The sequence below is a fragment of the Polypterus senegalus genome, chromosome 3, assembly GCF_016835505.1.
Source record: "Polypterus senegalus isolate Bchr_013 chromosome 3, ASM1683550v1, whole genome shotgun sequence".
Taxonomy (NCBI): domain Eukaryota; kingdom Metazoa; phylum Chordata; class Cladistia; order Polypteriformes; family Polypteridae; genus Polypterus; species Polypterus senegalus.
In genome coordinates, this window is record NC_053156.1 from 161,240,154 (window position 1) to 161,267,091 (window position 26,938).

At 39.1% G+C, this 26,938-nt stretch overlaps 2 protein-coding genes across 2 annotated transcripts in view; both read right to left on the reverse strand.

Annotated features, from left to right (window-relative positions):
* Positions 1–4,698, reverse strand: part of LOC120525664 (T-lymphoma invasion and metastasis-inducing protein 2-like) — a 314,032-nt gene extending 309,334 nt beyond the window's left edge. The window contains exon 1 of the mRNA XM_039748157.1: positions 4,641–4,698. The gene's annotated coding sequence lies outside the window, so the exon portion shown is untranslated. The remainder of the gene's footprint in view (positions 1–4,640) is intronic.
* Positions 4,685–26,938, reverse strand: part of scaf8 (SR-related CTD-associated factor 8) — a 188,972-nt gene continuing 166,718 nt past the window's right edge. Inside the window, exon 22 of the mRNA XM_039748162.1 lies at positions 4,685–4,753. The gene's annotated coding sequence lies outside the window, so the exon portion shown is untranslated. The remainder of the gene's footprint in view (positions 4,754–26,938) is intronic.

Below are 26,938 nucleotides of genomic sequence, written 5' to 3' on the forward strand. Positions count from 1 at the left end.
ATGTCAGCATATCTAAATACAGTATATATCACAGATTTTTCGCTGGTTCACGGCTTTCTGCAGACAATGGGTCTTTCAATTTATGTTACATGCTTCCTCAGTTTGTTTGCCCAGTTGATTTCATACAAGAGACGCTATTGGCAGATGGCTGAGAAGCTACCCAATCATAGCACCTATTACATATTAAATAAAACTCCTCAATGATATATGATATGCTTCCCGCGCGCTGCTTCGCACACCTAAAAGCTCTAACAGCCCATATTGATTTTTCATTGTTTGCTTTTCTCTGTCTCTTTCACTCTCTCTGAGAAATACAGGCAGATACTTATCCATCATGCAATATCATCAGGGTATGGAGGAATATTTCGGACAAAATAAAATAAATAAATAAATAAATGCGTAAATAAATAAAAGTACTGTGAAATGTGAGTATAAATAAATGTGTCATGAAATGAGAGCCTAAATAAATAAATATGTCATGAAATCAGAGCATAAATAAATAAATGTGTCACGAAATATGTTTTTTGTTGCTTATTTATTTATTTCATTTTGTCCGTAACATTCCTGCAAACCGTCATGAAATACGACTTGAAATAAAACTGTCACTTTCACTCGTCAAAGTTGAGAGGGAAGGCTCTAACACGCCCTCTAGTTACTGATTGGTGAATCAAAGCACAAGAATTAATTAGAAAACTGCTTACTACTCCCGATGAAATGGATTCTGCCGAAGATATTACGTATTTCAGAGAGAGAATTGAAGATTTATCAGAAGAAATTACAATGTTGGCGGCCCTTTTATACTCCGATGTAGATGAAACTATTTTTGAAATTATCGAAGAACAGGTGGAACGGACTCTACTACACTCCAGTCCAGGTGACACAGTTCCCTGCTCTGGACGTCCATCCTTTGACATTCCAGCAGAGTCAATAGAATACTCTACAGTTCTGATCAGTGGCAAATTTGTTTGAAAAACTAGCTACGAATGTGCACCTGACTTTATACAGTTCAAAATATTAGTTGGAGTTGCTCTGGGCATTCCATGTCAAATTACCTAAACTAATACAGCCATTGCAGCTTACCGTATATCAAACTGGCTCATTCACCTTGTGATCATCTTCTCCGATACACCATATAGATCTGCAATCTGTCGTACTTTTAAACCGCATAACAGAAAGTGTTCTATTGAATCAGCTGGAATGTCAAAGGATGGACGTCCAGAGCAGGTTTAGATCAGGTTTTTTTCTATATTTTGCTTGAACATTCTGGTTGATTTTGCGACTTCTCTCTTCGTGCCAAGTATCATAATTTGCTTGCGGTACCGATTTATTTGCATGAATCCGAGAGAGCGGCTGCAGGCCGAAGGGAGGGGGGCAGGGCCCTCCTCATTCACGCGCTAGCCTTCGTTCGAGTCGGTCTACCTCTCCCACGTGTTGGAGCGTACCATGCCTCTGCTTAGCTAGCAATACTTGTTTGTTCAGCAGACATTATCATCTACAGATTGTTAAGGACTAACGCTAGACCTTTTTGAGAGACAGATCAGAGCTACATGTGTTTTGGAGGGTAGCTGCTGATTGCCAAAGACAGCATGGCCAAATGCTTTTCTCCCCACATGGGGACACTATCCTGTCAGAGGTGAATATGATCAGATACAGCGCCAACGTTTGACGATAGAGCGTACTTACCTTCTGCATGGCCAGAATTACCTTATTTTTTAATTTTCAATATCCCCCTTGTGGATTACTAGCTACAAACATATATTTATATATATATATCCTCTTTAATAAAACCCCTGTGTGTGTCCAGGTGTCTGTGTGTGTGTGTCTTCTGGTGAAGTGCACATGCGCGGGGCCACATGGCACGTGTTCAGTGTCTTCCTGTGCATTCCCTGTGTGTGCAGAGAGAGAGAGAGAGAGAGAGAGAGAGAGAGAGACACACACACAGAGATGCGTGTGCGCAAGAGAAAGACAGACACGCACACACACACACACACGCAGGCAGGCCCGCCCGCACGAGAGACAGACACGCACACAGGCAGGCACGCACGCACGCACGCACACACACACACTCACGCACGCAAGCAGGCCCACGCGAGAGACAGACACGCACGCACGCATGCATGCCGGCCCGCGACAGAGACAGAACTGCACGGATGCACACATACACGCACTCACACGCATGCCCGCGACAGAGACAGAACATGTTACTTGTTGCAATGTTACTTTTCTTGGTGCGCATGCGTGCATTGTTGCAATGTTACTTTTCTTGGTTGTTTATTAAATTACGGCTTTTCAAATGTTCATTTTTTTCCCTGTGCTTAAAACTCATTTAAAAATGTGTTTTCAGCGAGCGGGTCGTAAGGCTATAGCGCGAACTCTTACAGTGTTAGTTTTCTCTGTTGTTAAAGGTTTTCTTAGTGTTATTCAATGTTTTTAGATTTAGTTTACTATTACGCTGTACATTCAATGGTATAATTAACTATATTTGTGCTTAAAATCTTAAAAAAATATATATTTACATACAGTTAATACGGTCTGGAACGGAATAATTGTATTTACATACAATCCTATGGGGGAAATTACTTCGGTTCATGACCAAATCGGGTTACAACCAGAGTTTTGGAATGAATTATGGACGTGAATCGAGGTTCCACTGTATTACTGTCAGACAAAATTACAGGCATTTTACGGAAATACAAACCAGTATTACTGAGAGAGAAAATTAAAGGCACACAATACAGTGGCGCATATTACAGCCACATACAAGGTCCCTTGCCATTTAATATAGACTGTTCCTACTAATGTTTAAGCACTACCGTTTTAGCACCCGTTATTGTAACGGGCTTAATGTCTAGTATATATACATATATATATATATATATAGAGAGAGAGAGAGAGAGAGAGAGAGAGAGAGAGAGAGAGAGAGGGAGAGATGTTCTGCCAATTAGCATGCTTTTACACAAATGGCAATACATCTGAATCCATATTGAACTGAATTTAAATCACACACAAAATGAGACCCCACAATCCCTATAAAGTACCAAGAAAAAAAAAAATCTTTGCTCAAATTAAAATTTGTTTCAAGAACTTGAGTCTTACTGAGATTAGCTAGCTTCTATATTTTATATTGGTAAGCAAAATAGTAGTAGTAGTTGTGGTAGTATTCATATTGTAGTATTATTGTCATGTATCACAGTACAGTAAAATTCCTGCTTGCATGACCAACCAACATGCAATACTTAACTATTCTCTGGTGGCAATATAAAAAAGAATGTATTACTGCATACATTCAAATTTAAGTGATTTACTGTGAGTGGGAAATAAATAAGGATCACTAGGGTTGCTGGGAATTTCACCTACTAATTGACATGCAATTGCTGAAAACACAATTAAGCAATTTTAGGTCTCTAAAAATGTCTAATATAATGCAACATGAAGATAAAAATTCTAAGAAATCTTAAAATGACCAAAAACATATACTGTACATTAATTAAGCATTAGATAGGTTCTTAAACATACACAATATAAATAAAAACAGCAATTTTTTCCCAACAGAAATCATTAAAGGGGATCCATGAAAGAAGTCCACCAATCCTAGATTTAATAACAAACATCATCTGTGACATGAGTATTAATTGCATTCCTTTGCTTTTAGATGGCTATCTTGACTGCAGTGGCACATTAAGATATCTGAAGTGGCTTAGGATAGGAAGGTCATTGTGACTTGGTGTTCTGAGACTTCAGGCATCAATCTTTCCAAGTAATCACTTCTGCCTTTGTCTTTTTATACAAGGTAAGGAGAGGATGACTCATAGTAACAGATTTGCAGTATCACCGTTTACTTCTGCATATATCTGTAGACCATGGTTGTTGCCATGGAAAGCATTACTCATGACTATACTTGGCTCTAGCTAAAACAGCAAAAAGAATCTGTGATTTGTAGGACTGTCTACATTGAAGCATGTCTGCTTCAGCTTCAGCTGCAATATCATTTTTTCAATAATTAAAAATCTTATATCTTTTGTTTTCTCATGACAAAATATGGTTCATCATCAAATACATTATATCACATATACAGTATCTATGCCAACAACATTTTTTCATGATGTTTGGTATGGTTCCTGAAATGGCCAACTGATGTAATACACTGTGATATAACAATAAGGTTTAAATTATATCAGTCATGTAAGATAAAAATCGTTAAGCACCAGAGATACTGGTAAATTGGAAAGTAAGAGCTTGTCTTTTAAGTTTATTTCTGTTGTTTATTTCATATTCTTACAAAACCCATATATGCACAGTCTACAATGAAATTAATGGTATATTCATAAATTTGTAAGAGACACAAATTTCTTTACCTTAAAGACTATGAGTACAGTTTACCTGCTACACCTATCTAATAGCGACATTTTTACCCCATTTAGATTTTGAACAATTGGATTTGTTGGTGAATGGACCCAAAAGGATGGTGGGTGTGCCTGTTGTCTTCAGTCTATCCAACTCATGGCCAGATATTTCACCTTTAGAGGGACTAAACACTGAACACTGAACATGTTGATTATGGTCCCGACACCACTTAAAAGACATTTGTGTCCTTTTCAAAAAGAAAACTCAAATGTACGTTGAAATCAAAAACAGCTTACTTTAGATTTTATGACTGCAAAATCCAGGATAATTTCATTAAAGCTGGCTCCATATTACATGCTGGCTTTCAGTGTGGTCTCATGAAGGTCAATGTGAATGAACTTTGCTTTTCCTGTTGTGTGCAAAACAAAGGAAATGATGTCATTCTCCACAGAGAAGCATGCAGAAGCCATCAATATCATGTTAGGTCCATTTAACCCTTCTATGAATGTATGTTATAACTTGAATCTTTATAATTATTACAGTAACATTTTATTTTTGACATTTGGTTTGTTGCAACTAGGTGATATCATTGCCTATGACATTAATGTCAGCTACTCTTTGTTTAACTTGAGAATTACAAAGAATTTTCTAAGAGGATATATTCAATTGGAAAATGAATTTGTTTCTTGACTCGGAATTAGTATCATTGCTTTGATTTTAATAATTAAACACAGCCTGCAATTTATGATTTTTGAACTTTTTCTTGGCATTGGAATCCCTTTTCCTATCAACTAAGACCCTTTGGTAAACTACATTTAATCTCAACACTTAAATTTCATTTTGTTCCTGTAGGATAGAAAAAAACCCTCTCCCCTGAATACTCATTATTTGGAATTTGAAAATCCTAAAAAAAAGAAAATGTATTTTACCGTTATCCTAAGCACATACTTCAGTCAGATTATAGAGTAGTCTAAACTAAAGGCAGATAGATCTCTGCTGCAAATACTCTGTTTCATTCCATAGATGTTCAACAACATGGAGACATTGTGACTGGGAAGACTTGTGCATTGAGCTGAATTTACAATAACGGTAAATGGATAATTTCAGGAAATTAATAACCTTGTGGCATGAAGTGGGCTATTTACAGATTGCATATAGCTACTAAGAAGTAATGCTTTTACTCATTTCAAGGTAACCTGTATATATATACAGTTGTGGCCAAAATTATTAGGCCCCCTTATGAAATTAGGCAACACTCCTGATTCCAATATAAAAATGACCATTAACAACAAATGTTTGTTTTTTAAAGCGTATCTGTGTCCAAAATAACAAGGTCCACTAATTGTAGGTTGGATATTTTATTCACACACTGAGTGGAAACAAGAAAGGGCAAAAATGAGACATCCAAAATTATTAGCCCCATGCCCATTAATAGTCAATACTGTACCCTTTTTGAGCCACAACTGACAACAATCTATTAGAGTAGGTCTTTACTAGATTAGCACAGGTCTCCTGAGGGATTTTGGTCCATTCCTCCATTGCAAATTGTTCTAGCTGGTCCAAATTGCGTGGTTTCCGAGCATGGACATTCACTTTGAGCACTCGCCACAGATTCTCAGTGGGATTGAGGTCTGGGCTCTGTGCGGGCCACTCCAAGATCTTGGTTTTGGTATCCTTGAAAAACTGTTGAACTAATTTTGATGTATGCTTTGGGTCATTGTCTTGTTGGAAGACCCAGCGACGACCTAAGCCTAGACTACGAGGAGATTTCTGCATATTCTCCCTCAGAATGTCAACATAATTTTCTTTTTTCATGATGCCATGAACCCGAACAAGGCTCCCTGTGCCTGAAGTTGCAAAACAGCCCCACAGCATGATGCTCCCACCACCATGTTTAACTGTGGCAACTGTGTTCCTAGGGTTGAAGGCCTGTCCCTTTCTTCGCCAAACATAAGCAACATCCATGTGCCCAAACAGTTCCAGTTTAGTCTCATCAGACCAAAGCACAGACTTCCAAAAATCATCTTTACATTTCAAATGTTCACGGGCAAACCTCAGTCGGGCTGTGATGTGCCGCTCTTTGAGTAAAAGGGTTCTTCTGGGACGATGGCCGTGAAGCCCACCACGGTGAAGAGCCCTCACGACTGTGTTCCTTGAAACATCAACTCCAGGAGAGGCCAGGGGCCTCATGTATAAACGGTGCGTACGCACAGAAATGTTGCGTAAGAACTATTCCACGTTCAAATCGCGATGTATAAAACCTACACTTGGCGTAAAGCCACCCACTCTTTCACGGTACCTCATACCTTGTTGTACACAAGTTCTCCGCAGACTGGCGGCACCCAGCATCAAAGCAGTGCTACTGTTCCTGTGTGGTTACTCATTATTTTCCTGACGCGGCTTTATAAATACACTAAAACTAACCGCATATTGTTGATTAGTGTAACGCATCTGATTGTAATTAACTTGTAACAATATAATGGTCCCGGGAACAGCCATAGTATTCCAAATACCATAACTGCTTTACCGTTGTTACTCTTTCTTCTTCTTCTTCTTCTTCTTCTTTCAGCTCCTCCCGTTAGGAGTTGCCACAGCGGATCATCTTTTTCCATATTACTCTCACTGCACCACTCGGAGTATTTATATCACTGTATCTGAGTGTGAATCACAGCAGCAGCTGATCGGAAAGAGAATTATCGGTATACAGTTTCAAGGACACGCTGTCTCAGCCACGGCAAAACGTTTTAAAGCCTTTCCTGTACGGACCTCGCGGTTCAGAAACAGTTTCATCCCAAGAACTTTAAATGCACTCAATGAATTGCACCTTGTAGAACTGTTAGGACTTATAAGTACAACCACCCAACTGTAAACTTGCACTATAGTTATAATATCGCACAACCTGAGCCACTTTATAAAGCGCGTATTTACATATGATGACGATATCATTTTTAAGGTGAAAAGGAGTGTCGTTAAGGATAGAATAATTAAACATGTACTACGAAGATATTTCAATGTTCCTTAAACGTTTTGAAGAATCGGCGCTAAGCTTGCAGATGGCTTAACTTCTATTACAGAGCTGATTGTATGGCGATCGGTTACTTGGGGAAAGAAAAGCACTGTCTGCAGTGACAGCTACGCCAATATATATTGAATATAACACAGAAAGAGAAAATAACAACAGCTGTAAACGCAGCGACAAATTTCGGCAAAAGTTAAATGCTTGTGTCATGAGCATGAGGCGGCTATGCAGTGTCTGCAACGGACGTGGCCATCCACCGTGCATAAGCTACCTTACTGATATTGGCGGCAAAGGGGCCACCGATTCTTCCTCTGCCCAGTGCCACCACAAGCCTAGAGCCGCCCCTGAGTACTGCTGCAATAAATTATTTCATCGAAGTGAAACACATATTTAATAACAAGCTTTAACTCCTGTCATCATGAAAATGATATCACGTATACATCTCAGTTCTTTAGTTATTCAGAGAGCTGTAATATCACGAATGTAATGGATTCTGTGTCCAGTTGGAGGAAGACAGCCGGTTTAAGAAGCAAGCAGTGATTCACACACATAGAGCACATAGAAGATCAAATACAAAACAAAGCATTTAACGTGCTACTTTAATTACGATGTGATTTGAGAAACTGGTTAATTAAACGATTTTAAGATGAAGTTTATGATATTCTACTTTAATGACAAAATAAACTACGTGATTAAAGTGGAAATGTCGAGATTGAAGTTGACATTTCGTGCTTTTTCCCCACTGTGTGCGACTTTGATATGTGACTTCTTTTTTATTTCCGGCACTGTGCGATTTTGTGAACGTGAGCTTTCAAGTTTCTCCAACTCGCTATGTCACTCGATCAACTTCCTTTTGTTGATTATACCACGGTTTATTTGAACAAATAGTATGTTTTTCCTTTGCCTCCACTTAGTATTCGCTGAAATTCTTATATTTCCCCCCATGCTTTTCCCATTGTCTTTTCACAGAAGGCTGAGTTTAAGGGCGATTTAAATTCATTTGCATATTCAAAGAGGCGTAATTCTGGGAGGAGTTGGGGCGTTACATAAAGTGCGTGCACGAGCGTTAGTTTTCACGCTGATCGGGATTTATGTAGCGGAAGAACGTGGAAGTTGGAGTACGCACAGATTCCTGCATCTGGATTTTTCTGTGCGTAAGCACATTTCGGCTTTTGTGCTTACGCCATGTTATAGTGCGAGCTCTACGCACGGCGTTATACATGAGGCCCCAGGTCAGCAACAATCATCTTGGCAGATGTCCGGGGTTCCTTGCCGACATCTCTGACTATTTTTCTCTCCAGAGTTCTTGTAATCTTGCGCTTAAGGCCACGGCCAGGTTTGTTTCTAACAGAATTTGTCTCCTTGTACTTGGCAATGATGCAATGTACAGCAGTTCTAGACACTGTGAATCGCTTGGAAATGGCAGTGTAGCCTTGCCCCTTATCATGAGCCTCTACTATCTTCTTTCTGAGCTCCAGACTGATTTCCTTTGTCTTTGGCATGGTCAGCAACAGTAGCCCCTCTCATGTGTTCAAGAGCCCTGTTCCTTGGGAGTCTTTTTATGCTGATTGAGTGTTGTTAGAAAGCCAATTGACTGCAGGTGTTGTTTGGAAGCCAATTGATTGCACAGGTGTGGTTTCAAAGCTGATTGGTTAATTAGTGTAGGTGTGTTTTGAAAGCAAACATTAACATGGGGCTAATATTTTTGACCACCCAATTTTTTACTATATTTGATATAAAGCAAGACTAAAATATATTTTATATTACAAAATGTTTTAAAATCTAGTAAATAGCACTGGTGGATGTTCGATTATATCAAGTTTCATCAATGTTGCAAACTTTGGGAAGAAGTTTAGGAAAATGTTCCATGATTCCAGGGGTCTAATAATTTTGGCCTCAACTGTATATATATCATATATGCAAAAGATGTAAAAACAATGAAGTTTTGCCTATTTGATGAGCTTCTCAATCTTCACCACACATTTCTGTCTCTTGGGCATTCTTGCATTCTCTATCTTGGATTTTATCTTATATGCCTATCAGCCATCATGTTTGCTATCTATCTTCACAATTAATTCTTATTTTTCTGCGTGCTTCAGCATCTTTTTATTCTTTCTCATTCTTCGTCACTTAATTGCTTTCTGTGATTTGCTTGGTGCTCAGCAGATGTTGCTGCTCTTCATTTTCTTTCTGCTGTTATGATGGTTACTACCTGGTTTTTTGATAATTTTGCACATACAACCGAAAGTTACTTTACCATGCTTTATTTACATTTAATAAAGTTCAATTTTACAATGATCAATAAACACAATACTTATATTTGATTATGAATTCTTAACATGTATGTACCACTTCTTGGAGGAGTATCAATAGATGGGTTTGGGAAAGCTGTGCTCTTATTACAATAAACTTTTCTGGCAACTAGTAAAGTAGGCACCAGGTTGCTGTAACCTAAAATGTTTTGAATTACCAAAACATTCATGCTATATTCAGGATTATTTCTTGCTTGTTTATATGCTTCAGCGTCTTGTTTCATTATTCTTTCTTGCTCTTCATTAAGGATTGTGGTCTATGTATATACTAGATGCTAAAATGCTGCTCGACTACCTTTCCTGATGAAGGGGCCTTAGCTGCCTCAAAAGCTTGCATTTGTAATCTATTTAGTTAGCCAATAAAAGGTGTCATTTCACCCTACTTTCTCCTATGTTCCAGCATGATATGTTTGATGTACCAGTACTTATTTTAGTTACTCCTTTAGACATGCAGTCAGTAGGTGGATGTTGTGCAGCCTCGCCTGTGCTTTTCCTGGTGTTGGTAGGCAGATTTTTTGATTTGGGTGTTTTGAGTAATGAAATCTGCATCTCCTGTGGCTCTTTGTTATCAGCTCTCTTAATGGCAGTCCAGTCTTTTTGATATAGCATGACATATCATTTACTTCAGATGTGTATTATGCAATTCATATTTTCACAAACAAAGCTGCCAACACTTTCAACCTTACATCGACTCCTACACTAGTGTCATAACTGAACAACATCATACCATTCACTTTTACCACTAGTCTATTGATGTCTTTGATTGCCAATGTATAATCTAATATTACTGAAAGTTTTTTTTTCCTGCAAAAAGTTATGTTTATTTTTAAAATAACATGCGACACACATTTAAATGTTTAATAAGGGTCTTTTTAGGAGACTTGTCAACTGTAGACAGTTTGTTGTAATCAGAAGCTTTCTCTCGGTCAAATCAGATTAAAGAGAGCACCACTGCTCTTGCAGTACAAAATCACTGCACCTACTTTGAGCGACAGATTCATGAATCAATGGGTTACTTTAGAAATATGACATTCGGTGTGTCTTCTGATTGTCCCAACCCAATTTTAAGCAAAATTCAGCCTTGGTTGTCTCAAGACATATCTCCCTATTATAAAAAAAATCCTGCAGAAAAACAGTAGGGTGACGAGATGTGATCTTATAAGATCACGGAAGACACTTAAAAGACCCACGAGACTAAAGAGATTGACCACGGAGCATCTCGCAGGGACCTTAAACATGAGACTTTGTGCCAAGAGATTGACCATGGACCGTCCCGTGATGATGAAGAACTTGAGATTCTTGCAAGACACACCCTACTTACAACCAATATCAAATAAGACCATGGGCAGCAAAACACTCAGTCATGTAAAGGCTTTGAGCACACATACAGTTAGGTCCATAAATATTTGGACAGAGGCAACTTTTTTCTGATTTTGGTTCTGTACATTACCACAATGAATTTTAAATGAAACAACTCAGATGCAGTTGAAGTGCAGACTTTCAACTTTAATTCAGTGGGTTTTTTTAACACAATCCTTTATTTCAGGGGCTTAAAAGTAATTGGACAATTGACTCAAAGGCTATTTCATGGGCTGGTGTGGGCAAGTCCATCGTTATGTCATTATCAATTAAGCAGATAAAAGGCCTGGAGTTGATTTGAGGTGTGGTGCTTCCATGTGGAAGATTTTGCTGTGAACAGACAACATGCGGTCAAAGGAGCTCTCCATGCAGGTGAAAGAAGCCATCCTTAAGCTGCGAAAACAGAAAAAACCCATCCGAGAAATTGCTATAATATTATGAGTGGCAAAATCTACAGTTTGGTACATCCTGAGAAAAAAAGCAAGCACTGGTGAACTCAGCACTGCAAAAAGACCTGGACGTCCACGGAAGACAACAGTGGTGGATAATCGCAGAATCATTTCCATGGTGAACAGAAACCCCTTCACAACAGCCAACCAAGTGAACAACACTCTTCGTGGGGTAGGCGTATCAATATCCAAGTCTACCATAAAGAGAAGACTGCATGAAAGTAAATACAGAGGGTGCACTGCAAGGTGCAAGCCACTCATAAGCCTCAAGAATAGAAAGGCTAGATTGGACTTTGCTAAAGAACATCTAAAAAAGCCAGCACAGTTCTGGAAAAAACATTCTTTGGACAGATGAAACTAAGATCAACCTCTACCAGAATGATGACAAGAAAAAAGTATGGAGAAGGCGTGGAACAGCTCATTATCCAAAGCATACCACATCATCTGTAAAACACAGTGGAGGCAGTGTGATGGCTTGGGCATGCATGGCTGCCAGTGGCACTGGGACACTAGTGTTTATTGATGATGTGACACAGGACAGAAGCAGCCGAATGAATTCTGAGGTGTTCAGAGACATACTGTCTGTCTGCTCAAATCCAGCTAAATGCAGTGAAATTGATTGGGCGGCGTTTCATGAAACAGATGGACAATGACGCAAAACATACAGCCAAAGCAACCCAGGAGTTTTTTAAAGCAAAGAAGTGGAAAATTCTTGAATGGCCAAGTCAGTCACCTGATCGTAACCCAATTGAGCATGCATTTCACTTGTTAAAGACTAAACTTTGGACAGAAAGGCCCACAAACAAACAGCAACTGAAAGCCGCTACTGTAAAGGCCTGGCAGAGCATTAAAAAGGAGGAAACCCAGCATCTGGTAATGTCCATGAGTTCAAGACTTCAGGCTGTCATTGCCAGCAAAGGGTTTTCAACCAAGTATTAGAAATGAACGTTTTATTTCCAGTTATTTAATTTGTCCAATTACTTTTGAGCCCCTGAAATAAAGGAATTGTGTTAAAAAAATACTTTAGTTCCCTCACAATTTTATGCAATCCTTTTTTTTTCAACCCACTGAATTAAAGCTGAAAGTCTGCAATTCAACTGCATCTGAGTTGTTTCATTTAAAATTCATTGTGGTAATGTACAGAACCAAAAGTAGAAAAACATTGTCTCTGTCCAAATATTTAGGGACCTAACTGTAGATCCAGGGCTCTCAGCACATATAAAGCATATAAGGACAACACATTATAAATGAAACGTAGACGACTAAGCGAAGAAGAAAGCAGCGTGGAGAAGACAGACTCAAAAGCGTTGGAGAGACAAAAAAGAAAAAGAATAATCTAGGAGCAAATTCAGAAAATAAGGAAACTAATTATCAGCCCAGAACCAGTGGAATTGAAAAAAAACCACATCCAATCCGGATGTTGGTGCTATACACATGCAGAGTAGGTTAGAGATTATGAAAGTAGCGGAATTCGAAAGACTCAAAAAAAACCCCAAAAAAAACGGCGTGAAACACATGTGGAGAAAGTTAAAGAATATGAAAGTAGGAAAATTAGAAAGTTTAAAAAAAGAAAGTAAAGATCGCAGTAACGCAAACAAACAGAAATTATTACTCAAAAAAGGGAAAGTAATCAATACGGACCAGGTGTCACTGAAAAAAAGCAGGGCAAAGCAAGGTCAGAAATAAAAGACAGAGTAGAAAACAAAGTAAAACGTCATAAAGAGGTTAAAAAACATGGGGGCTAAACACATGCAGAGCAGGTTAGAGAAAATGAAAACTGGAATTCAAAAGACTCTTAGAAACACATGCAGATACAGAATATGAAAGTAGAAAAAATGTAAGTGTCAAAAAAAGAAACTAAACATCACATTAGTGCAAACAAAGAGAAATTACTTGGAGAAATAACGAAAAGGTGAATAGAGATTGAATACTGTATATGGACACAGGTGATATGTCAGAAGTATGTAAATATTGTAAGGCTTTGAAGTTTAAGTCAGAGAATTTAAAAAACGGAGTTTACCTCACATGCATTTATTGGGAACTTTGCAAAAAAATGATTAACTGCTGATGATGTAGATCTTTTGTCTGTGCTGAAATTCCAAACAGAGAAACCTATCCTGAATTATGGTACAAAGTCATTAAACACATGTCTCACTGACCTCATTTAAAAGATTCAGCACATTGGTACTCAAAAGACTCCAAATATTTTTTAAACAGAAGTTCTGAAATAAAAGTGAAACTAATGAAATAGCAACAATTCCAAGAAAAAAAATCTAAAAGTGTGTATCTGGAAAACCAAAAATGGGGGTTGGTGAGCGAAGTGAGCAGGGGGCAAAGCCCCCTAGTATATTATATGTCTGGCTCAGCGAAACTACTTTGCCATAAACACCCAATCTAAGGTCACTTTGTTGTCCTTTATGGCCATCAGATTGCCAGTACCTAAAAGTTTTTGAATTTCCAGAACATATCACATCATAAGCTTTCGATTAAGACTAAGGCCAAGTTCCTTTGTGAGTAATGTTGTGACAGAAGGACAGACCTTACCATTTCATACATACAGATGGATAACTTTCAATTAATAATACTTAATATCTCCTTTTCTAATTAAAAGCATGCAGACTTTTTTAGATTAACAGTATACATATAGCAGATTGGATAATGGATGGATGGATGGTAGGCTGAAACATATTGTGAATTGAGCAAAAATTTGTTTGTTAAGTATATTAATGGTCTATTTCTTTGCTTTCTGGGAAGATCACTTAACATTCTGCTTAGGATAATTCCTTACATTTGAAGTAAAAAATTTGAATATGCCCCAAGAGGGTGTGGGCAGAAGAATTAAAAAAATTAAAAGTTTTATCTGTTGTTTATGCAGTTTAACACAATGCAATTGTTATCAATAATTTGAAATATGTAGCTTACTTTACTATATATAATGATCATGTTATCACAAGGGCAGAGCGGTAAACTGAAGCGATAAATGCAGGCCTGTGACTTAAATAGAAGGCACAGTATAATTCAGCAGTATGTCAAAATGAGTCATTAAACATGTCTTTCCAATTAGTTAACTTTTGGCTTATGTTTTTAGTATCCCCTTTACATAATGTGAAACTCTCTCAGGACTGGCAAAGCTTGAAATACTGACCACAGCCATTTCAAATTTACCAGCAAGTACTATAAAAAAGTATGGTTAGAAGTGGTCAGACATCTTTGATCAGATTGACTTTCCTGGCCATGTCTAAAATAATTTCATAGACAGAAGGGTAGCTGATGAATAAAGAAAAATTAAGAAAGTAACAGTAACTACAGCAACCATTTATTTGAGTAAACAGAAAACAAACTGGGTGTATTTCCATTTTACTGCATCATGAAAATGTTTAGTCATAGCTCTTCCTTATGTGGGTCATTATCAGTCATATAACAGATTGAATATACAAGACATTTTCTAAATGTGACCAAGCAGAAATATGCTTTGAACACCAGGTTTTTGGGCTGTCATGCAGGTCTGTGCTTTTTGCCTGATTTAAAAGGAGAATGCAGTGCTTTATAGTAATTTACTGCATGACATCTGTGGAAGTTTTTTCTGAGATTGGCTGGGTCGTGAAATCTCTTAAAGCTAAAATCCATCCATCCATTTTCTAACCCGCTGAATCCAAAATAGGGTCACGGGGGTCTGCTGGAGCCAATCCCAGCCAACACAGGGCACAAGGCAGGAACCAATCCTGGGCAGGGTGCCAACCCACCACAGTAAAGCTAAAATGTTAAATGATTTTCTAAATGGTTTGCTTTCTTCTTTTCATAATTTATTTAAACAATCTTCTTGTTACAATAATAATAATAATAATAATAATAATGCGAGGGGGAGTCAAGATAAAGTTAGAAAATGGGATTTATTAGAAAAATGGAATGAACCTTATGAGTTTTGTTAATGTAACTTCTCAATGTAGCCTTCACCCTTCGCAATGCACTTGCGCCAACTGCCTGGAAGTGCCTGGATTCCAGCAGAATAAAAGGTTTTGTCTTGTCCTCACAACCACTCAGGCACCCGGTCAAAATTATATGCCGAGGGGGAGTACAGTCATTAGTGCAAGTTACTGAGACCAATGTGAAGCCTGCTATTCGATCCAAGAAGCGAGGACTGTTGTCTCAAGGAGTCCTTTTGCTGCGAAACAATGCCTGCCCACACACTGCTAAGAACATCAAGGCGTGTCTGGAGCAACTGAAGTTGGAGGTATTGCCACATCCTCCTTATTTGCCAGATTTGGCACCATGTGATTTCCACTTTTTTGGACTGCTAAAAAAAAACATCTGGGTGGTCGTCGATTCAAGACAGATGACAATGTGAAGAAATCGGTGCACGAGTGGTTGGGACGACAAGACAAAACCTTTAATTCTGCTGGAATCCAGGCACTTTCAGGGAGGTGGCACAAGTGCATTGAGAAGAGTGGAGACTACATTAAGAAATGCATTATCAGTTTTGTTAAGGTTTGTTTCATTGTCTGATAAATCCCACTTTCTAACTTTAGTTTGACCCCCCCACTAGTAATAATAATAAGAATAATAATAATTTATTTCTTTAGGGGCGGCAAGGTGGCGCTGCTGCCTCGCAGTTAGGAGACCCGGGTTCACTTCCCGGGTCCTCCCTGCGTGGAGTTTGCATGTTCTGCCCGTGTCTGCGTGGGTTTCCTCCGGGTATTCTGGTTTCCTCCCACAGTCCAAAGACATGTAGGTTAGGTGCATTGGTGATTCTAAATTGCCCTAGTGTGTGCTTGGGATGTATGCATGTGCACCCTGCAGTGGGCTGGCACCCTGCTCTGGGTTTGTTTCCTGCCTTGTGCCCTGTGTTGGCTGGGATTGGCTCCAGCAGACCCCCGTGACCCTGTAGTTAGGATATAGCGGGTTGGATAATGGATGGATGGATTTATTTCTTTAAAAACACTTATGATATACAACACTTAATGGACTCATTTATCAGTAATGCAACAATGGCATAAAAGCACTAACAAAATAAATTATGTTTTCTTTTGTTAAGTCACTGGAAAGAAGGGTTAAGTTAGGGCAGTTAGATAAATATTTTTAAGCACCATCAGCATTAATAATAGTAGTGCTTCAAAAAAATCAACAGCTTAGGTATATTCTATAAAGATGGACGCAACTGGAAATTGAAATATTTGTAAGCAATTAGTGTTGTTTTAGAGTGAGGAGTTTGAAATCACTGAAATGTTTTTTGAACCTTGCCAAACTTGGCAAAATATTCTCAAGTCAAAGGGGAAGGAGAAACTACTTTAAAATGGATTATAATGCTGCAATGGTCTTTTAAGTGTCCCTGATAACTATGGAGGCATCTGCCAACTATGCTGCACCGACTATTGTGGCCAAAAATGTGACCTGAGCTGTGAGCCAGCAGTGTTAACCACTGCACCCTGAAATAACATTACTAGAATTAATATCAGAGAAATATATATATATATATTTTTTGCAGACAGTGGGAAAAAGTGAGCAAGAATTCACTAAGGTTTGCCCACCACAGACTCGATAGCTGGCAATGGCCTCTCTCAAATGGAAAGGTAGATTGCTTTTTTTTTTTTTCTCTAACATTTCTGATCATTCACTGCAGCTTCTACCTAATAAGTGCAACAATAAAGAACTCCTTAGTATTTGCATCAACTGCCAAGAACTCTGGATTATATTATTATTATTATTATTATTAGACTTCGTGCCAGCAAAGCAGCGGGTCCAGATGGAGTATCGCTACGACTGCTGAAGGCCTGTGTGCTGGAACTGGGAAGTCCTCTACAGTGCATCTTCAACCTGAGCCTGGAACAGGGCAGAGTCCTGAGGCTTTGGAAAACATCTTGTATTACCCCAGTCCCAAAGGTATCACGTCCTAGTGAGCTGAATGACTTCCGGCCTGTCGCTCTGACGTCATATGTGATGAAGACCATGGAGAGGCTGCTGCTTCACCACCTGAGGCCACAGGTCCGCCGCGCCCTCGACCCTCTTCAGTTCGCATACCAGCAGAAGGTGGGAGCGGAGGATGCCATCGTCTATATGCTACACTGATCCCTCTCCCACTTGGACAGAAGCAGTGGTGCTGTAAGAAATATGTTTTTGGACTTCTCTAGCGCCTTCAACACCACCCAACCTCTGCTCCTTAGGAGCAAGCTGACAGAGATGGGAGTAGATTCATACCTGGTAGCATGGATCGTGGACTATCTTACAGACAGACCTCAATATGTGCGTCTTGGGAACTGTAGGTCTGACATTGTGGTCAGCAACACAGGAGCGCCACAGGGGACTGTACTTTATCCGGTCCTGTTCAGCCTATATACATCAGACTTCCTATACAACTAGGAGTCCTGCCATGCTGACAACACTGCTATTGTGTGCTGCATCAGGAGTGGGCAGGAGGAGGAGTATAGGAAGCTAATCAAGGACTTTGTTAAATGGTGCGACTCAAACCACTTACACCTGAACACCAGCAAGACCAAGGAACTGGTGGTGGATTTTAGGAGGCCCAGGACCCTCATCAGAGGAGACTGTGTGCAGAGGGTGCAGACCTATAAATACATGGGAGTGCAGCTGGATGACAAATTGGACTGGACTGCCAATACTGATGCTCTGTGTAAGAAAGGTCAGAGCCGAATATACTTCCTTAGAAGGTTGACGTCCTTCAACATCTGCAATAAGATGCTGCAGATGTTCCACCAGATGGTTGTGGCGAGTGCCCTCTTCTATGCGGACGCCTCACACCTGGACAAACTTGTGAGGAAGGCAGGCTCTATTGTAGGAATGAAGCTGGACAGTTTAACATCCGTGGCAGAGCGAAGGGCACTGAGCAAGCTCCTGTCAATCATGGAGAATCCACTGCATCCACTGAACAGTGTCATCTCCAGACAGAGGAGCAGCTTCAGCGACAGACTGCTGTCATTGTCCTGCTCCACTGACAGACTGAGGAGATCGTTCCTCCCCAACACTATGTGATTCTTTAATTTCACCCGAGGGAGTAAACGTTAACATTATTCAAAGTTACTGTCTGTTTTTACCTGCATTTTTATTACTCCTTAATTTAATATTGTTTTTTTGTATCTATCTATCTGTCTGTCTGTCTATCCATCTATCTATCTATTTATCTATTTAAAGGGGTAGGCTCATATATTCCATACAGATCACATACTGTACAAGTCCATACTAAAAGACATTACCTGTAAGATACTAATACACCGCTACATTTCCAGGTTCCTTCAGTGTGCACATTTTGTGTTTAAATGAATTTGCTAATTTTTAGTCTACAGCTAGGTTCAGCTTTACATAGTTGTGGGTTATTAAATCCTATATTGGCTGCTAAAGCTCTGTGATGTCACATTGGCCTTGCAAAGGATCATGGGGCACTAGTAAAAAAAAAGTTCATCTAGACCAGTCTAACTACGAATTTTCAAAAAAATAACTCGGCATATTTACTTCGTAAAACACTTATGCAAATTTCGCTGATCAACTCTACGAACTATCCTCACATTGTCACTTACAGATTGGTTTGCATTTACCGAAGTTCTACCTGTGTTGTTTATACTGTTCTCATCTACTCTTGTGCAATTTTTACTTGCTACCTATTTAATTCCTTGACCTTCCCTTTGCTTTCCTGAAATAATATCTTTGTACAAACATAACAGTATCTCTAATCTTCAAAAATCCTAATCATCAACATGTTTGGTTCAAATTCACATAAAGTCTTACCTGACAAGAATGTTTGCCATGAGACTTGCTTCCAGCCATTTAAATATTTTATGCTCTCTTAATGTTCTTGGAATCTTTATCCACATGTTTAGGACTATTGACACTGTTGCTTCTATTCTGGACCTTTGTCTCCGTCTCTATTTCCAAGATTCTATCTTCATATTTTTTAGTCTTCTATATCATATTTTTCCGCTCCTGGGTCTGTCTGAATTATCTCTTTCATTTGCAAAATGTAAACACTAAATAGTAATAATTTGATTCTCTTCTCCCTAGCATTTGGAAATCCTCTTTTTACAACATTGCACTTTTGGAATATTCTTGAGTCGTGGATTAACAGATCATCCAGGTGAATTATTAAAAAATGTCCAGCTGATGTTCAGTTGGTGAAAAGACTGGATGACATAGTCCGTTAACTGTTGTCTTGTTTCTTTTAAAGTGTTGTTGGGTTCCTTACATGGCTGCTTCCTCTTGGAGCTATCCAGACAATTCTCTTCTTTTGCTCATTTCTTTTTTTATTTCTATCATTCACAGTGTTTTCAGATGGGGGTGTGGTTAGGGGGTCTTGTTAGATGGCTTTAGATGTTCACTGTCTATTTTACTAATAAATGTTTGTCACCAAAAATAGTTCGTTCTGTGACTGCAAGGATTTTTTTCAGGGTACTCAATTTTTTTTCCCACATCCCAAAGATGTGACTCTAAATGACTCCGAAGATGGGTGTGTGCCCCATAACAGAATGGCACCAAGCTCAGTGTTGATTCCTACCTTGTGTCCAATGGAGCCATACTCGCCTACCCTAAAACCCTAATCTGGCTTAAAACTCAATGTTTGTGATCTTTACCAAAAGAAACAACAAATATACACAGTCTTCATAAAAAGAAAATTTTATTTTATTAGATCTTATTCAAGCAAAAAAAAAATTATTTTTCAAAGTAATATAAACAAAAAATATCTTTAAAAATGTTAAAAAATTATCAATGAATAATAAAAGTGTGAGAATACTTCCAAGAACATGAGTGATACAGTAAGAAAATCTGACTAGATCTTGCTGTCTTTTGGTCTGAAATGAGGAAAAAGAGAATTTTGAAAAATAATTTCATCCAGTAATTCCTTATGTCCTTGTGTTGCATCTTTGAGGTGACCTAAGATACTCTTACCATACCATAAAAGACATGGATGACTGATGTTGGGCAAGAGGGAATTTAATACTGTAGATGACAAAGAGATCAGTGTTTTTTTCTTTTATAAAAAGGACGCTCCTCATTGTGAGAGAAACAATTTGAAAAAATCTCAGAACAGTATATTGAAAGATGAGCTTGACGAAAAAGTGGTTTATGATTTTCACTTTGCAACAAGTTTGATGTTATCATACTTCCACTTTGCATTCAGAATTAATTTTCTCACATATTTGTGGTAGATTTTATTGCTACTTTCTTACAAATGTCTATTTAATGAATTATTACTACCTTTATTTTGCATTTCAGGAGCAGACTTTGGACTTCAGGAGATTTGAACATGGCAATAGTGCCTAAAACATTAACAGGGTTACTCGGGAAAGTGTGAGTAGTATTTTTAGTGATCCACATCATGGTCACTCAGCAGCAAACATTTTTGAACAAGGTTCATCAGTGCCTTCACTCAGTTTGAAGACTGAGGAAAGTCAGTCTGTCCCCTTGGAGATCTACAGATGAACAGATGAGTGCATACTGACTAGCTGCACCACAGATTGATATGGTCCTGCATAGTGGAAGGGGGTTAAAATGGTCCAGTTCTTCACTGAAGCAAGTATCTCAAGGTAAAGCAAGAGAAACCTTTAAAACATGTAATCATCTGGGACCCCACACACCACACCATTTTATTTGGCTCAGCACACATTACATACAGTCAGAAACAGTGTTAATGTTTCCAGTCAAAGACTAAAAAGGGGCATCACTGTCAAGATATAGGAAAACAGAATCTACAAGAGGGCACAATACCCTGTCAGAATGAATGGTGCGCTGCAAGTAAAATCTCTGAGCGCTTTAGAGTAAGACAATCGTCCTGTAGCCTTGGGAGAAACTGAAAGGATTTTTACAAAAATCTAGAGCCTTTAAAAGATACCGCAGAGCTTTGGAGGGTTAAGAGAAAGCCAGAGCATAGACACATTGAAATGTAACCGAGTAGTGTGATAGACAGTAGAACTACAGGGACTTTCAAAACTAGACTTGATGTTAATTTAGAAGAATTAAGTGGATAAGACTGGTGAGCTTTGTTGGGCTGAATCGTCTGTTCTTGTCTTGATTGTTCTATTGTTCTGATTTCCTCTAGGCTAGAAACTGGTAGTAGAGACATCCCTCCAACAGAAAAAATAGATAGGATGACAGATGTCTTGGGAATTTGTCCTTTTAAGCATTATTTAGGTCTCAGGAATGACATGGCTTCGTTTGGTATTAAAACTTTCTTTAAGAACTAGACCACTGACTCTAGAGTTGGGATGCAGGAGTACTCTGCCTGCTGAAAGTGAAGGAGTCAAGAGTAGAAAAGCAGAGGGAGAGAAAAAGACATGGGAGATCTTTTGTATGGTATAACAGGCAGGACAGTGGCAAAACCATCCCAACATAACTGAATGAAGGCAGGCACAGTGGAGCAAAGAGTTTTTTGTGTTTGGTATTTGAATATTTTGTTTTTCTTACCTTTTGTATTGTTTAAATTAAATACTCAGGGCATGAGGCTATCACACAGTTCATTATAATTACAAAGGAATGTCTCATCGGTAAATCAGAGCTAAAAGCATTACGTAAAGAGAATAAAACATGTTCAAAAGGTAGCAAGATTGGTGCTTCAGCTTTGCAGCATAGGAATCATGGCCTCAAAATCTGTCAACATTAGTTTCTGTGTGGAGGTTCTATATTCTCTTCATGTCTTTGAGAGTTTTTCTCAGAGTACTCTTGAGTTTTCTCTAACATGCCGCAGATATCCGATTACTTATTATTTGGCTCTGAGTGAATGAGTACATGTGGGTATCTTCATTCTTGAGCTCTGTAATGGTGTTGGTACCTTATTCCAGTCTGGACTCTGCCCTTAGGCTCCGGCCTCCAGCATTCCTGAATTTGATCGAGCAGGTTCTAAAAAGTTGATATAAGGGATTGATGATGACTAAGTTCAGAAATTAGTTTGAGAAACAAACCTAGCCCTGAAGACTATGAACACAAGAGCTAAGATCCATCTTTTGCCTAGAACCTCAATACAAGTATTTTCAGATATTATTTATCTGAGATACTGCATTTGACTAATGCTCATTTCCATATGGATTCTTTCTTTACTTTATATGAAATGTGTTTCCATTTTACACTTTATTCGATCCTGCAGGACTGCCTTAGAACCTGAAAAAGTTTACCAAACCTTTTCATTGTTTCTACAAATACTAAGGTTAGCACGTGAATTTAGATGTATTGCAGGGCATTCTTTTAAATCTAGTACAAATGGAAGATAGGTATACATGGTTTGCTCCTTTGTAGAAAATGTCTGCCTGTTTAAGCAGGTTCTAAATGAAACACTGTGAAATGTTGGCCCCCTGCCTGCTACCTACTATACAGCCATTTTTCTTTCCACCCAAATCCCCCTGCCCACCCCATCTACCACTTCACTTTAAATACCAGACTCGACCACCTGGGCTTAGTCTGACACTAATTAGTCCTAACTGCCAACATGCCTTTGGCATGTGGAAATTTACAGACTCACGAGGGTCATATAAAGTCATTAAAAACAGTTGGCTGGGGAATAACTGATGGTGCTGCTCTGCAGGACAGGTTAATACATCACACTACATTCAGTATATTAACTGATTTTTCACTACTACTTTCATTTCAAACCTTTCTTTGATTAAAAAACACTGAAAAACTGAAGCACACTAGAACTCAAAAGTAGATTGATAGATAGATCTTTATTTGTCCCCAGGAGGATAGTTGGCTTTATACAAAAACTGTTTAATTAAACACAAACAAAAGTACAATGTAAACATATGTTTTATTAATTTGCAAACACATGTCTAAACCTATTATGGGCCAATGTATTATGTTATAGGACACCAATGATATGCAGACTGAGACTCAGTTTTGAGCTGGAGTTCCATGCTGTGAGTGGAATACATAAGAATATACACCATAAAAAAGTGAGCACAGCTGACAGTAATGTTCCCTTTAACATACATCTGATGAGCCGTGCAGAGTACTAGTTAACACTTGGACATCCAGTCCTTGAAGAAGTGTGGTTCATGCGCTGCTCATGAAACACAGCACTCCAAGTCACTTCACTGAGGTTGCTGCAATGTCCTTCACTACCATCCTATGTCGCCACAGCTCTTTTGCTGACAGACATGCTACATGGTTGTGGATGCTAAAGAACACCTCGAATTCTTTGGTCGTGTATATCTTTCTGTTGTGTTCAGAGTGTAAGATTGAGGTGAAAATGATCAGTTGGCCTGTGAAATTGGCTTCACTTTCAACAGAGTTTGCCACCATTCTTTTCCTGTCTGTAATGCTGTGTGCATGTGCCACGGTGCTTTATCTGTCCTTGCTGTGAGGTCCCAAAGCCTGATTTTGTTTCTGAAGAAGCCCACATCTTGAAGTCATGATTCACGTTACACATATCATGGCATAAGCTCTAAATTGAGACCAAGATCAAGGCTTAATGGACATGGGTTTGTGGATTTCTGCATGACAGACACACAACCCTCAGCGTTTTATACATACATATTACAGTGGAATGCAAAAGTTTGGGCAACCTTGTTAATAGTCATTATTTTCCTGTATAAATTGTTGGTTGTTACGATAAAAAATGTCAGTTAAATATATCATATAGGAGACACACACAGTGATATTTGAGAAGTGAAATTAAGTTTATTGGATTTACAGAAAGTGTGCAATAATTGTTCAAACAAAATAAGGCAGGTGCATAAATTTGGGCACCGTTGTCATTTTATTGATTCCAAAACTTTTAGAACTAATCATTGGAACTCAAATTGGCTTGGTAAGCTCAGTGACCCCTGACCTACATACACAGGTGAATCCTATAATGAGAAAGAGTATTTAAGGGGGTCAATTGTAAGTTTCCCTCCTCCTTTAATTTTCTCTGAAGAGTAGCAACATGGGGGTCACAAAACAACTCTCAAATGACCTGAAGACAAAGATTGTTCACCATCATGGTTTAAGGGAAGGATACAGAAAGCTGTCCCAGAGATTTAAGCTGTCTGTTTCCACAGTTAGGAACATATTGAAGAAATGGAAGACCACAGGCTCACTTCAAGTTAAGGCTCGAAGTGGCAGACCAAGAAAGATTTCGGATAGATAGAAGCGAAATGGTGAGAACAGTCAGAGTCAACCCACAGACCAGCACCAAAGACCTACAACATCATCTTGCAGCAGATGGAGTCACTGTGCATCGTTCAACCATTCGGCACACTTTACACAAGGAGATGCTGTATGCGAGAGTGATGCAGAGGAAGCCTTTTCTCCGCCCACAGCACAAACAGAACCGCTTGAGGTCTGCTCAAGCACATTTGGACAAGCCAGCTTCATTTTGGAATAAGGTGCTGTGGACTGATGAAACTAAAATTGAGTTATTTGGGCATAACAAGGGGCGTTATGCATGGAGGAAAAAGAACGCATCATTCCAAGAAAAACACCTGCTACCTACAGTAAAATATGGTGGTGGGACGTTGAGGGACGCATGGATTCCACTCAGTATCAGCAGATTCTGGAGACCAATGTCCAGGAATCAGTGACAAAGCTGAAGCTGCGCCGGGGCTGGATCTTTCAACAAGACAACGACCCGAAACACTGCTCAAAATCTACTAAGGCATTCATGCAGACGAACAAGTACAACGTTCTAGAATGGCCATCTCAGTCCCCAGACCTGAATATAATTGAAAATCTGTAGTGTGAGTTAAAGAGAGCTGTCCATGCTCGGAAGCCATCAAACCTGAATGAACTAGAGATGTTTTGTAAAGAGGAATGGTCCAAAATACCTTCAACCACAATCCAGACTTTCATTGGAACCTTCAGGAAGCGTTTAGAGGCTGTAATTTCTGCAAAAGGCGGATCTACTAAATATTGATTTCATTTCTTTTTTGTGGTGCCCAAATTTATGCACCTGCCTGATTTTGTTTGAACAATTTTTGCACACTTTCTGTAAATCCAATAAACTTCATTTCACTTCTCAAATATCACTGTGTGTCTCCTATATAATATATTTAACTGACATTTTTTATCGTAACAACCAACGATTTATACAGGAAAATAATGACTATTAACAAGGTTGCCCAAACTTTTGCATCCCACTGTATGTATATATATATATATTTTTTTTTTTTTCTGAACGTTAAGGCTAGTGATCTCTTTTAGTAAGAAGTTTCTTAATAAGCAGTTTATTAAGCTCCTTTGGTTTATTAGAGCTAAATTGTCCCAAAATGATAACTTACTTCAGATACTAAATATACTGATAAACTAATCAATTTTTAAAATGAAAAAAGTTTAAAAAGTTTCACATTGGATGGATGATGAATAAAAGTAATAAAGACCGTATGTCCTTTAATTCAAAATCTAGATAAATATTGGTTATTTTTATGGCGGCTTCATTTTCTCTACTATCTACAGATTATAGTCACACAAAATACAAGTGGATTATCAAGCTGTTTTAATGCTTAGTCCCATAATGACTACCCATATTACTGACAATGTGGCTATAGGTTTATGTGTGTATTACATTTATGAAAATACAGTTTATTATTAATATATACTCCAGGAGTTAACCATTTATTCTTAGCTGATGTGCATCCCCAGCAAGACCGCCACCTTGGGTATGTATGGATATATTTAGTGGGATCACAGACACTTTTAGCAATTTTTACGTCAGTATGGCAAGCAATCTTTATTTTTTAAAGAGCAGAAAATTGATCCATCCATCCTCTTCTGCTTATCCAAGGTCGGGTCACAGGGGCAGCAGCTTGAGCAAAGATGCCCAGACCTCCCTCTCCCCGGCCACTTCTTCTAGCTCTTCTGGGGGAATCCCGAGGCGTTCCCAGGCCAGCCGGGAGACATAGTCCCTCCAGCGTGTCCTTGGTCTTTCCCGGGGCCTCCTCCCAGTTGGACATGCCCAGAACACCTCACCAGGGAGGCGTCCAGGAGGCATCCTGATCAGATGCCCGAGCCACCTCATCTGACTCCACTCGATGCGGAGGAGCAGCGGCTCTACTCTGAGCTCCTCCCAGATGACTGAGCTTCTCACCTTATCTTTAAGGGAAAGCCCAGACACCCTGTGGAGGAAACTCATTTCAGCCGCTTGTATTCGCGATCTTGCTCTTTCCGTCACTACCCATAGCTCATGACCATAGGTGAAGGTAGGAACATAGATCGACTGGTAAATTGAGAGCTTTGCCTTACGGCTCAGCTCCTTTTTCACCATGAAGGACCGATGCAGAGCCCGTATCACTGCGGACGCCGCACTGATCTGCCTGTCAATCTCACACTCCATTCTTCCCTCACGCGTGAACAAGACCCCGAGATACTTGAACTCCTCCACTTGGAGCAGGATCTCGCTCCCAACCCTGAGAGGGCACTCCACCCTTTTTCGGCTGAGGACCATGTTCTCGGATTTGGAGGTGCTGATTCCCATCCCAGCTGCTTCACACTCAGCTGCAAACTGATCCAGAGAGAGCTGAAGATCACAGCCTGATGAAGCAAACAGG